The following is a 13,406-nucleotide window of genomic DNA, read 5'->3' on the forward strand; positions in this document are numbered from 1 at the left end:
TGCATCGCATACTAGCTCATTATGAAAAACTTACCTTAAAATGAAGCCCCGACACGGACCCCCGGACACCGCTGTCGGAGCGGACATGATCCCTCGGCGTCTCTTCTGGGTTCGGCGGCTCCAACGCTGTGAGTAGCCGGAGCCGCGATGACGTCACTCCCTTGCATGCGCGCGGGAGTCATTTTCCGGCAACTTCCCGGCAAGGAACTCTGAAGGTCCACCGGACCTTAGGAGCGCATGCGTTGCTAGCGGCTGCATGCAGTGCAAATATCTCCTAAACCATGCAGGTTTAGGAGATATTAATTGTACCTACAGGTAAGCCTTATTCTAGGCTTACCTGTAGGTAAAAGTCACAAAAATCGGTATACTACCGCTTTAAGCATTAAACAAAAATTAACATGTTCAGTACCAGATTTGTGTCCAAAATTTTCTTTATTTTTCAAAACTATAAATGTACAAAATATATGCGATGGCCAAAATACCCTGAAAAAAACATATCGGTCTATCCCTAATTTAAAGAGCCAATTTTATTTCATCATGAAAAAAAAATGACTTTCTTTTTTTATTTTTTTTTTATTTTTTAGTGTAGATGTGAGATGTGAGGTCTTTTTGACCCCCAGATCTCCCCATAAAGAGGACCTGTCCTGCTTATTTCTATTACAAGGGATTTTTACAAAAAAAATTAAAGCGCCTGGCCCCGTTAGCTCGCGCGCAGAAGCGACCGCATACGCAAGTCCCACCCACATATGTAAATGATGTTCAAACCACACATGTGAGGTATCGCCGCAATAATTCTAGCACTAGACCTCCTCTGTAACTCTAAACTGGTAACCTGTAGACATTTTTAAAGTGTCGCCTATGGGGATTTTTAAGTACCAATGTTTGTCACCATTCTGCGACCGTGCGCAATTTTGAAGCATGACATGTTGGGTATCTATTTACTTGGCGTAATGTTATCTTTCACATTATAGAAAAAAATGGGGCTAACTTTACTGTTTTCTTATTTTTTAATTAAAAAAAGTGAATTATTTCTAAAAAAAAATTGCGTTTGGAAGACCGCTACGCAAATACGGTGTGATAAAAAATATTGCAACGATCTCCATTTTATTCTCTAGGGTCTCTGCTAAAAAAAAAACAGAATTTTTGTAAGATCTTACCTGTAAAATTCCTTTCTCTGAGTCCTCCGACAGTTGCCGCCACTTCATATTCATCACTGCCTAGCTACTCCTGCGGAGCAAAGGTCAATAACCCCATTAGTGATGAATATTAAGTGGCGGCGACTGTCGGAGGACTTAAGAGAAATATATATATATAATGTTTGGGGGGTTCTAAGTAGTTTTCTAGCAAGAAAAAAAAAAAATGATTTTAACTAGTAAACAACAAGTGTTAGAAATAGGCCCGGTCCAGAAGTGAAGCATTTCCACTTCACCTAAAGACTTTATTTTTTCTTTATTCTACATTTTTAATATTGATACCCTGTCATTTGATTGTATCTGATATTATATTAGTGCTGCACTTTTTACTATATTATTATAGGTATATGAGTGTTATTGTGCTGTCCTACTATCCCTTAGCTGACAGCCAGTTAACCGGTTCCCGACTGGCCGTCGCCTATTTAATACGGCAATGTGGCTCTCCTGCGCAAACTGACGTAGGGCAACATCGGTCGCAAGCAGGGAGCTGGGGCGAGAGCACGCGCCGGCGCACCCCTGCCCCCACTCGGCAGAGGGGAAGCTGATGCGTGGGTCAGGTGGCTCTGATTGCCGCCTGACACCCGCCATTGTTCCCCGCTGAGAGAGAAGGACGGTCGGCTGTTGTTAACACAGCTGACCGTTCTTCTCTCTGGAATGATCATAGAGATCATGTGATCCTTCTATATAGGATCACAGGTTTCTATGGTAATTTCACAAGCCACGCCCCCCCCCCCACACACACAGTTAGAACCACTCCCCTAGGCTCACAGTTAACCCCTTGATCCCCCACAGTGTTAACCCCTTCCCTGCCAGTGTCAGTACATATGTATAGCACTGATTACTGTAGTAATGTCACTGGTCCCCCCCAAAAGTGTCAAAAATGTCAGTCAGGGCTCCGATCTGTCTGCCGCAATGTCGCAGTCCTGCAAAAAAACGCAGATCGCTGCCATTACTAGTGAAAAAAAAAAAACGCAGATCGCTGCCATTACTAGTGAAAAAAAAAACAAACAAACAATAAAAATGACATGAATCTTTCCCGTAGTTAGTAGATGCGATAACTTTTGCGCAAACCAATCAAAATACGCTTCTTTACTTTTTTTCTATGCACAATCACTTTAATATTTGGGCACTTTGCGGATAAAATCCCCCTTTTTTCTTTTCACTGATTGTGTTTTTTTGTGATTTGTGTATTTAATTTATTCACAAATTTATTTACATATTCAAATTTGATTCACAATATTGAGCGCTGGCTCACATTTCCCCACAATAATTCTGTAAACTGCAATACAATTCGAGAGACTGAGAATTTACAATATGAATTACGTGACCATTTGCAAATAAGTACATTAAAAATTATTATACAGAAATCTTATATATAAATCATATATCAAACACACACAACAGTGCCGTCCAAGTGTAAAATGAACTTTAAAAAAATAATAAATAAAACTTACAGGCGTTTGTGTGGAGGCAACTTTCACTTGTCTGCCTCATAACTAAAATGGCTTCTGTATCTGAGGTAAAATCTTTATGTCGTCAAACTTTATGTTGTTCAAAAGGAAACTTTATTAACAAAGGCAAGACTTCCTGTTTCTTCCTGTGAGGAATTGAACTGCAATTGCAACAGGCAACCACCGGGTGTCATTTAAAATGAAAATCCTATAGACCAGGAGTTCCTAAACTGTGGGTTGCGGACCCACTGGTGGGCCGCGAAAGTTCATTTGAGTGGGCCGCCGGCGGTAGAGCAGTCAGAGCTGCCCAGGCATCAGAAGCAGCGCCTACGAGCAGGCAGGCGGGGCCAATAAGCTCCACTGACGCTCCGACCATTGGTGTGCTTGCTGTTTTGTACGGCCTCAGGGTAGGAGTCGGACTGAGTGGAGCCGTTATCAGAGTGCAGGCCATCAGCTCGGAGCTGAGCGCCAGGACCAGTCACCAGGTAGGCCAGGCACTGCTTGATGGCTTATTTTAGGCCTGGTTGGCGGCCCACATTTGCACAGGCATAGCAGCCCATTGATTCGAATGGGCTGCTATGCCTGTGCATATGTGGGCCGCCAACCCGTATACATGTGAACTGCCAACCCGCATACATGTATGAACCGCCAACCCGCATACATGTGAACCGCTAACCCGCATACATGTATGAACCCCCAATCCGCATACATGTATGAACCCCCAACCCGCATACATGTATGAACCCCCAACCCACATACATGTGAGCCGCCAACCCGCATACATACGAGCCGCTAACCTGCATACATGTGAGCCAGGCCTAAAGCAGTAGTAAAGAAATTATAAATAAAAACACCGGTCCTCCTGCAGGTTTAAAGCGGAGTTCCAGCCATTTACTCACCTGTCCAACGGTCCAGCGATGCGGCCGCCGGAAGCCTCGATCCTCTCCCTCGGCGCCGGCATCACTGCTGTGGGCACCCGGCTGTTACAGTTTGCGGCTTCACAGCCGGGTACCCACTGCGCATGCGCGAGTCGCGCTGCGCGCCGTGATTGGCCGGCAATCTTCTGGGACCTCTGACGTGTCCCAGAAGATTGCAGGGAGGGAGGGGGAGAGGAGAACTTCCGCTCAGGGCGCCGCGGCGCTCCGAGCGGAAGTGGGAGCGGGTACCTGTCAAAACTAGGTACCCGCTCCCCCCCCCCAAAAAATGACATGCCAAATGTGGCATGTCGGGGGGTCAGGACTCCCTAAAGCGGAAGTTCCACTTTTGGGTGGAACTCCGCTTTAACCACTTCTGGACCACAAGGATTTGCCCCTTTAATGACCAGGCCATCAGATCGGAGCCGAGCGCCAGGACCAGTCATCACCTGGTAGGCCAGACACTGCTTGATGGCTTATTTTAGGCCTGGTTCACTTGTATGCTGGTTGGTGGTTCACATGTATGTGGGTTGGTGGTTCACATGTATGCCGGTTGGTGGTTCACATGTATGTGGGTTGGTGGTTCACATGTATGCCGGTTGGTGGTTCACATGTATGTGGGTTGGTGGTTCACATGTATGTGGGTTGGTGGTTCACATGTATGCGGGTTGGTGGTTCACATGTATGCCGGTTGGTGGTTCACATGTATATGGGTTGGTGGTTCACATGTATGCGGGTTGGCAACCTACATTTGCACATGCATAGCAGCCCATTGATTCGAATGGGCTGCTATGCCTGCGTTTTCGGCTGATTAAAAAGGTGCATGCAGAATTTTAAAAAACGCAGTGGCCGTGAAATCCATCCTGCTTTTGCACCATGCGACTTACCTGAAGTTCCTGCACACGCAAACTGTGTTTTTTAAATGCTGGGCCCACGTATATAAAAACGCAGAAAGCTTGCCAGTGCAGGAACTGCAGGTAAGTCGCATGGTGCAAAAGCAGGATGGGTTTCACGGCCACTGCATTTTTTTCAACCACTTCAGCCCTGGAAGGATTTGCCCCCTTAATGACCAGCCCCTATTTTGCGATTCGGCACTGCGTTACTTTAATGGACAATTGCGCGGTCGTGTGACGCTGTATCCAAACAAAATTTACGTCCTTTTTTTCTAACAAATAGAGCTTTCTTTTGGTGGTATTTGATCACCTGTGCGGTTTCTTTATTTTTTGCGCTATAAACAAAAAAAGAGCGACAATTTTGAAAAAATATATATATATTTTTCACATTTTTATATGACATTCTCAAAAAAATTTAGAAATCTAAATTTTTTAACATTTTCGTACAATTTGTTTTCTGCTACATATTTTTGGTAAAAAAAAAAAAAATCACAATAAGCGTTTTGATTGGTTTGCGCAAAAGTTATTGCGTTTACTAACTATGGGAAAGACTTATGCAATTTTTTTTTTTTTAACTAGTAATGGCGGTGATCTGCGATTTTTTTTTTTTGCGGGACTGCGACATTGCGGCGGACAGATCGGACCCCTGACTGACATTTTTGACACTTTTGGGGGTACCAGTGACATTACTACAGTAATTAGTGCTATGCACTGTTACTGTAAAAATGACACTGGCAGGGAAGGGGTTAACTTTATTAGTGATCAGTGGGTTAAATGTATCCCTAGGGGCGTGATTCTAACTGTGGGGGCGTGGCTTGTGATGTAATCACAGAGACATATGAACCTACATAGCAGGATCATATAGTCTCTGCAGTTACACCAGGGAGAATGACAGGCGGCTTTGTTTACATCAGCCGCCTGCCTTTCTCCCTCTCCAGCGGGAGATTGCGAGTGACCGGCGGACATCGGAGCCACCGGTCACTCGCGCGGGGATGTCAGGGAACGAGCGGGGGCGGGACCGGGCCTCCGGCGGCGCGCCCTCGCCCCCTAGAGGCTCCTGGGAGAGCGACATAGCCCTATGTCTGTTTGCCCAGGAGAGCCAGACTGCCGCAGTAAATAGTCGTGCGGCGGTCGGCAAGTGGTTAAATGTGAGCCTAGGGGAGCGAGCAGGAACTGCAGGTAAGTCGCATGGTGCAAAAGCAGGATGGGTTTCACGGCCACTTCATTTTTTTAAATGCTGCATGCACCTTTTTTCTGCGGAAAACGAGGGCATAGCAGCCCATTCGAATCAATGGGCTGCTATGCCTGTGCAAATGTGGGCCGTCAACCCACATACATGTGAACCGCCAACCCGCATACATGTGAACCAGGCCTACAGCAATAGTAAAGTAATTTATAAATAAAAACTGCGACGGGCGGTCGGGAACCAGTTAAGTTATACCGCACTAGTAAAACACTGTGATGTGTAAAGGGGCACTATGACGTGAAAATGTGGGTCCCGAAAAATAACTATTCAGAAGTGGGTCTCGGTCCAACAAAGTTTGGGAAGCCCTGCTATAGACAATCCTATAATAGACAGCACACTCCCCGCCTGGTATATATATATATATATATATATAAAATATATACCACTACTCAGGGCTTTTTTTTTCAGCTGGAACTGGTGGAACTTAGTTCCACCACCTCCTGCTCAGGCTCTTTCCTCCCTGCTCATCAACACAGAAGTCTGGTTTTACACATGGACAGCGTAAGTGGGATACTCCAACTTAGCAAACTATGAACAATCTTGAGGACTTCTATCTGTACTGAATGCGGCAAGGCCGCTACTTCACCCTGCCACTGAAGTGAAGTATTGAAAGGCAAACTACTCGGTAGATTACTCTTCTTCAGGGTTCTACTTAACACCCTCTTTCTTACTGACTGTGTGCGCTGACCTTCTGTCCACTGACTCTCACTGGAGTGGTCCCCTTCCTGGGCAGACCCCTGGCAAGCCCTCACGGACACTGTTTTTCCCAGGTAGCTCTGCCTTCAGCTCCACTGTCAGACCTCTATGGCTCAGCTCCACACCTGGATCACTAGGCCGACTGCCTGTGACCACTTTCCTTTCTGACAGGAGGAGAGACAGCCGTCACCCTCCTTCTGGGACTCTGCTTTCTGCCAAAGACGCCCTGTCACATGTGCCCTCAGCTTTTATGGTCAATCCCAGGATGCACTGCGGTTGTACCCTCCCACTGGGACTGCCACAAAAGCCTGTGTGTCTCTGGCTGGGTTTCCTCCACTGTCCAACAGGCTCCACTATTGGATACAGTGCGGACACTCCCTCAGACCAAGTGAATCACACCTGGACACAAGTGTAGCACCCTCCTAGGTGGGTGCTAGGTTTAAAGGCACTTTTATGCTCCATCTGCTTATCAGGGGAGCCTGATCTATTAGGTTGCTTGATGCATGTTCCCAGGTGTGATTTACTGGGTCTGAGGGAGTGTCCCCACTGCATCTAATGGGGAGGCCTGTTGGACAGTGGAGGAAACCTGGCCAGTGACACATTGGCTTTTGTGAGAGCCCCAGTGGGAGGGCACTCTTGCAGTGCATCCTGGGATTGCTCATAAAAGCTGGGGGCACATGTGACAGGGTGTCTTTGGTGGGAAGCGGAGTCCCAGGAGGAGGCTGACGGCTGTCTCTCCTCCCGTCAGAAAGGAAAGTGGTCACAGGCAGTCGGCCTAGTGAGCCAGGTGTGGAGCTGAGCCATAGAGGTCCTGGAGAAACTGATAGTGGAGCTGAAGGCAGAGCTACCTGGGAAAAACAGTGTCCGTGAGTACCAGGGGGCTTGCCAGGGGTCTGCCCAAGAAGGGGACCACTCCAGTGAGGTCAGTGGACAGAAGGTCAGCACACACAGTCAGTAAGAAAGGGGGTGCCAAGTAGAACCCTAAAGAGTAATCTACCTGCATGAGGACGGTGGTCATAGGCGGTTGGCCTAGTGAACCAGGGGTGGAGCTGAGCTGCAGAGGATCCTGTAAAGCTGACGGTGGAGCTGCTGGCAGAGTCTTCAAGGAAAAACAGTGTCCTTGAGAACCAGGGGATTTGCCAAAGGGTCTGCACAGGAAGGGGGACCACTCCAGTGAAGTCAGAGGATAAAGGGCCAGCTCACACAGTGTGTCAGAGTAAAGGGGGTGCCATGTAGAACCCTGAAGAGCAGGGAAAAAGGAGGTACCAAGTAGAACCCTGAAGAGTGTTTAACAGTCCAGTACAGTTCTCTTAATTCTACTTCACTATAGTGGCAAGGTGAAGCAGCGGCCTTGCCACATCCAGCTACAATCAAAAGTCCCAGCTATTGTGTATACGGTATACAGTACAATAAAACCCATTTAGCGAATCCCGATTTTTCACAGCAGCTAATATTGGCATAAGACATCAGGGTCAAATGTCAAGACCACTAGTGGCCTACAACAGCTCGTGTAGTGAATTAACCAACTGTATATATCCTGTGGTGAAATAGAATATAATGTAGTAAAGTAGGAAAAGAGAAGTGGCGTAAAAAACAAAAAAAGAAAAGAAAGAGAGGAAAGAAAGGAGGAAAAAGAAAAACATGTGAGGTCCTAAAGAGTCGGGCCAAGGTTAAACTTGCATTATCCTGCTCATCACCAGTTGTGACGGAGCCAGTCCCGGGTGGTCAAGCCAACCCTGCCAGACCTTATAGAATTTCCGAGCAGCATTACGGTGGCGGTAGGCCAGTTGTTCTCTCAACAAGATAGAATTAACCTGAGTTATCCATTGTGCGACTGTAGGAACTGAGGGACTCATTTAAAATCTAGCAACCATTTTTCTAGCTAAGTACATTAGTCGTTCCACCATGGTGTAGGTCCCTGTTTGGAATGGTTCAGGATCTAATGGTGCTTTTCCGCTGCATGGAACGGATCGGTTTGGCTCGCTTTGGCGCTTTTCCACTGCATGGTACCGCATGGTACGTGTTAGAAAGGTTCGGTGCGGTTTGGTACGGTAGCGCTTTTCCACTACATGGTACGGCTCGCTTAAACAGTACCACCTCGGTTGTGGTTCCAAGCGTTCCGTACCTATACCATATCCCACAATCCTTTGCATGCAGCCTTGATTGTCACTACTAGCCACTGATTGGTCAGAGAATCGTTGTAATCCCACCCACTTACTACTTTAGTTGAAAAGCAAACCGAGCCGAGTAGAGCCTATACAGTGCCGACTTGTACCACGTAGTGGAAAGGCGAGCCGAGCCGAGCAGGGCCAAGCAGTGCCGAGTGGAGCCGAGCCGGTGCACATTTAAGCATGTTCTCCAAGTGTGAGCACTGAGACAAGAAACAGTCCGGCATCTTTGGTTTTTGTATTTATTTTTGGAACTTGGATGGGAGAAGGGAATGAGTGGGATACTTCTCTGGCTCAACTATACACAATAGATTGGGACTCTGAGAAAAATGCCTCTTGACGCTGACTTAACGCTGGCTAAATGCAGGTCAATGCCCGTCGGCGCGAGTCAACTCTATCTTGCTGTCTGTTGACTTGAACTGACATTTGACACTTCAGTGTGACTCAAAAGTCCTTTGTACTGCTCCCTTTAGCCTTCCTGGCTGAGGTAGCTACTTGTAAACACTGCTGCAACTCTTAAGGGCCCAAATACTGGCACCCTCTTTCTCTTCAGGGTCTAAACACTGGCACCCCCTTTCTATAACTTCTTCACAGGCTAGCTGGCTCCTGGATCCCTCTGACCTACTGGAGTGGTCTCCTATCCTAGGCAGACCCCAGGGCAGTTTCCAGTACTCACCACGCTGCTTCCCTGGAAACTCCGGCCCCAACAGCTCCGCACGGTCCTCAGCACACTGGATCCCTCTCTGCAGGTCAGCTTAACCTTCTGTCCTCTAGGCCAGGGATTCCCAAACTATGGCCCTCCAGATGTTCAGGAACTACAATTCCCATCATGCCTAGTCATGGCTGTGAATGTCAGAGGTTTACAATGCCTCATGGGATGTGTAGTTCTGCAACAGCTGCAGGGACGTAGTTTGGGAATCCCTGCTCTAGGCCGACCGCCAAGGACACCTTTCCTCACACCAACAGGAGGAGAGACAGCCGTCACCCTCCTTCCGGGACTCTGCTTCCCACCAAAGACATCTTGTCATGTGCTCCCCACAGACTTATACCCTTTCCCAGGATGCATTGCGGCAGAATCTGCCCTCTGGGATGGATACAAGCCCTGGTGTGCTATTGGTCAGGTTTCCTCCACTGTAGAATGAGAGCCCTCATTGGATATAGTGGGGAGACTCCCCAAGCTCAACAGGCACACCTGAGAACACATGACAGCCTGCTGAACAATTAAGGTCCCCCTGATAAGCAGACGGTGCCACCCATATGCTTTTCCTAGCACCTATCTAGGAGGGTGCTACACAGAATTTTGATGTCATACAATTAAATATTACACTAAGGTTTGATGTCTATTTCTTCAATAATTAATTCTGCAAGCTCAACTGACAAAACAGCTGCACATAATTCTAAAAGTGGCACTGTGTGAGCTGGTCTTGGAGCTAGTTTAGACTTGCCCATTATAAAGCCTACATGACATTGACAATGGCTGTCTATAACTCTAAGATATGCTACAGCTGTTATTCACTACTGTAGAAGCAACAGAAAAAATCATGTACCTCCATTTGAACTGTGGAAGACAGTGACACTGGGGTATAGGATCTGGGAATACTGAGATCTTCCAGTTTAGTCAAATCTTCTGTCCATGTCATCCACTGTGCTTCTCGATCTGGTGAGAGCGGGAAATCCCAGTCACATTGATCTACTGAGAGCTCCCTAATTAAGATTTTGCCTTGTATAGTGACTGTGGCGGCAAATCGATTGGGTCATAAAGACTGTTTACTGTGGCTAGGATACCTCTTCGCGTGAATGGCCTAAAGCCTCGTACACGCGCACCGATTGTTGGCCGACTGATTGGCCGTCTTTTGTACAGTGTTGTGTTGGTTGAAATGTGCTCTAGACTGCACACGAATTTTGTCGGCCAACAACAACCAACTGCAGAAGTGATGTCATGTTCTGGTTTACTTTTCGTGTGTTTTTTCTTCTCTGAGCATGCCCAGTCTTGCTCATCATATTTTTGTCTCCCGAAATCTGTACTGACTGAGGAACAATCGGCCGTTCTGGTGACGGCCAACAAAAATTTTATAGCATGCACACCAGATTTTGTTCGGCCGAAAAGTCGCAGTCGGTTGTTGGAAGCATCATACTAACAAGCCGACAATCGGCCGATCGGACGTTGGCAGAAAATTCACGGCCAACAATCTGTGCGTGTGTACAGGGCTTAAGATTTTGCCTTGTATAGTGACTGGGGCGGCAAATCGAGTGGGTCATAAAGACTGTTTACTGTGGCTAGGATACCTCTTCGCGTGAATGGCCTTACGTCTCTGGATACTTGAAAGGTAAAACTGTCAGTCTGTAGATTTCAACTCACTCCTAAACTCCGTTGGCGTGGCAGAGGGTGGACACCTAAAACAAGATCCTTTAGATCAGGGGTCTTCAAACTACGGCCCTCCAGTTGTTCAGGAACTATAATTCCCATCATGCCTAGTCATGTCTGTGAATGTCAGAGTTTTACAATGCCTCATTGGATGTGTAGCTCCGCAACAGCTGGGGGGCCGTAGTTTGAGGATCCCTGCTTTAGATCTTTAGCTCTGTCATCTGCTGGAAATGCTTCCATTTCTGAACTTCGATTGGACGCTACTTTGTGTAGCTTTAGAAGAAAATGGTTGCACACCACCATGGAATTCAATGAAGAAAACTTCCTTTACTCACAAAGGGGGTACAAGGTACAGCAGGGTAGGACAGTAGACACGTTTCACATGACTGCTACGTGCTTGTTCACTACATGCTTGTTCACAGGGTAGTCAACAAGCACTTAGCAGTCGTGTGAAACGCGTCTACTGTCCTACCCCGCTGTACCTTGTACCACTTTTGTGAATAAAGGAACTTTTCTTCATTGGATTCCGTGGTGGTGTGCGACCATTTTATATGTTCATGCTTCTCCTGGTGGCGACCCAAGGTTCAGCACCCACCTTGAATCGTGGACTTTGACTAGCCTGAGCGGTGTGATCTCTCTTCATTGTGTAGCTTTAGATTTGATTCTGCTTCAGCAGGCAAGGAAGTGAGTCCATCATCTATGTAAAAATTTCTTACATCTTCACCATACTCACACTCTCCCTGCTTCGCTATCTATCAGGAGAAGGGCTGTTTCCAAAGTCATGCACTTTCATTCTGAACTGTCAGGGAAATGGCCGTGAGAGAGCTGGAAATACTACCAGTAGTGCTAATGGACATTCTTGGCGCATTCCTGTACGCCCTGGCATAAGAATGGCATACCCACGCTCGCAACGGCGCGAGGGCGCAAATTGGCGAACACACGTACGCAATGTGTGTCAGACAAAGCCTTTTTGCTGGCCTATAAAAGGTGGCTGTGGAATGCCTCTCATTGCTGGTTTATCGTCAGCTTCCCAGTGTTCCTGTGCCTCCTGTATTCTGCTTTTGGATTCCCTGTTGTGACCCGGCTTGCTCCTGGCTCTGATTGACCCTCTCCTGGCTTGACCCTTGGCTCTCTCCACCCGACTTGGCTTCTGCTTATCTTCTGTGTATGACCCCGGCTTCCTCCGTTGACCTTGCTACCTTCTCCTGCGTGAGGACCTTGGCCTGCCTTTAAATTTGCTCCCAGTGTTTGACTCCCTGCCTGGACTTACCTCTGCACCAGTTTGCCTGGCTTCTTGGAACCTTCCAGGGACCTCTGCCCTGCTGTGCTTCCAGCACCCGGCAAGCTCCTGAAGTTCCTCTGCTCTTCTCATCTGTACCCTGCTGGAAACCCATGCTCCTTTGGACGCTATACCACCTCCTGTACCATCTTCGGGGGTGTGCCGCACTTAGCTGCAAGGGAAGCCCTCTTAGCACCTTGGCCTCGGATCAGGTACCTGACATGAACTCTGTAATTTCTTTGTTATAGTCGGGAGTGGGTATAAGTTTGGGGGAAGCAGGTGACACGGCGTCTTTGGCAGGAGCAGAGTCCCAGGAGGGAGAGAACAGCTGTCTCTCCTCCTGTCTGAGGAAGTGGCTGTCTCAGGGTGTCGCCTGAGAATCCAGAGAGTGCTGAGTTAAGCTGAGGGGGATCCGGTGTGCCGAGAACCTGCGGAGAGCGAGAGGGGTCCAGTCCCAGGAAAGCCTACACAGGTCGTGAGTACTGAGGATTGCCACTGGGGGTCTAAGTCAGAGGGGACCACTCCGGAAGAGGTTCTGGGATCCAGTGTCAGCTAGCTGTAAAGGGGGTACCCAGGTTGAGGACCCTGAAGTGACAGAGGGGGTACATAGTCAGTGGACCCTGAAGAGTTAATGGTTAAAGGGGGCGCCTGCAGTTTGGGCACTGAATTGTACCGAGTATCAGTTGGGAGTTGCAGTCATTCAGGATTTCACCACAGTCTACCTCAAGCCAGTGCAAGGACGGAGGGAGTAGTCAGTGACTCTGCAGTGCAAACAGTGTCAGAAGCTCTTTACTCTACAGTCCTGGATCTGCTGGACTCAAAGTCGGGGATCTAGCACTTCTCTCAAGTTGCAGTGTGTTACAAAGCATCAGTGAGCGTTGGGTAGTGTCGGCTGGCGTCAACAGACATTTTCTGGATAAAGTCCCAAGTTGTATTTAGTTAAGCCTAAAGGAGTATCCCACTGAAAGAGGGTACTAATAAGCTGGGGATCTGCTGAGTGGGGGGTACGAATGAGCTGGGGTTCCACTGGGCCCCTTTAAAACAAATCAAAAGCGCATCCGCTAGGCAGCAGAGCATCAGCAGAGGTGGGGGACCAGAGCAGGAGAAACTAGCACTGTCACACATGGTGCGCAGCATGAGCGCAATATACCGGGAGGTGAATGGGGACCGGAGAGGGAGGACTGAGCAGCAGAGGCTCAGC

At 47.9% G+C, this 13,406-nt stretch overlaps 1 protein-coding gene across 1 annotated transcript in view; it reads right to left on the minus strand.

The window, feature by feature from the left end:
• Nucleotides 1-13,406, minus strand: part of LOC309564421 (uncharacterized protein) — a 224,655-nt gene that overhangs the window by 65,739 nt on the left and 145,510 nt on the right.

This window comes from Pelophylax lessonae (assembly GCF_965119305.1).
Source record: "Pelophylax lessonae genome assembly, chromosome: 9".
NCBI lineage: Eukaryota > Metazoa > Chordata > Amphibia > Anura > Ranidae > Pelophylax > Pelophylax lessonae.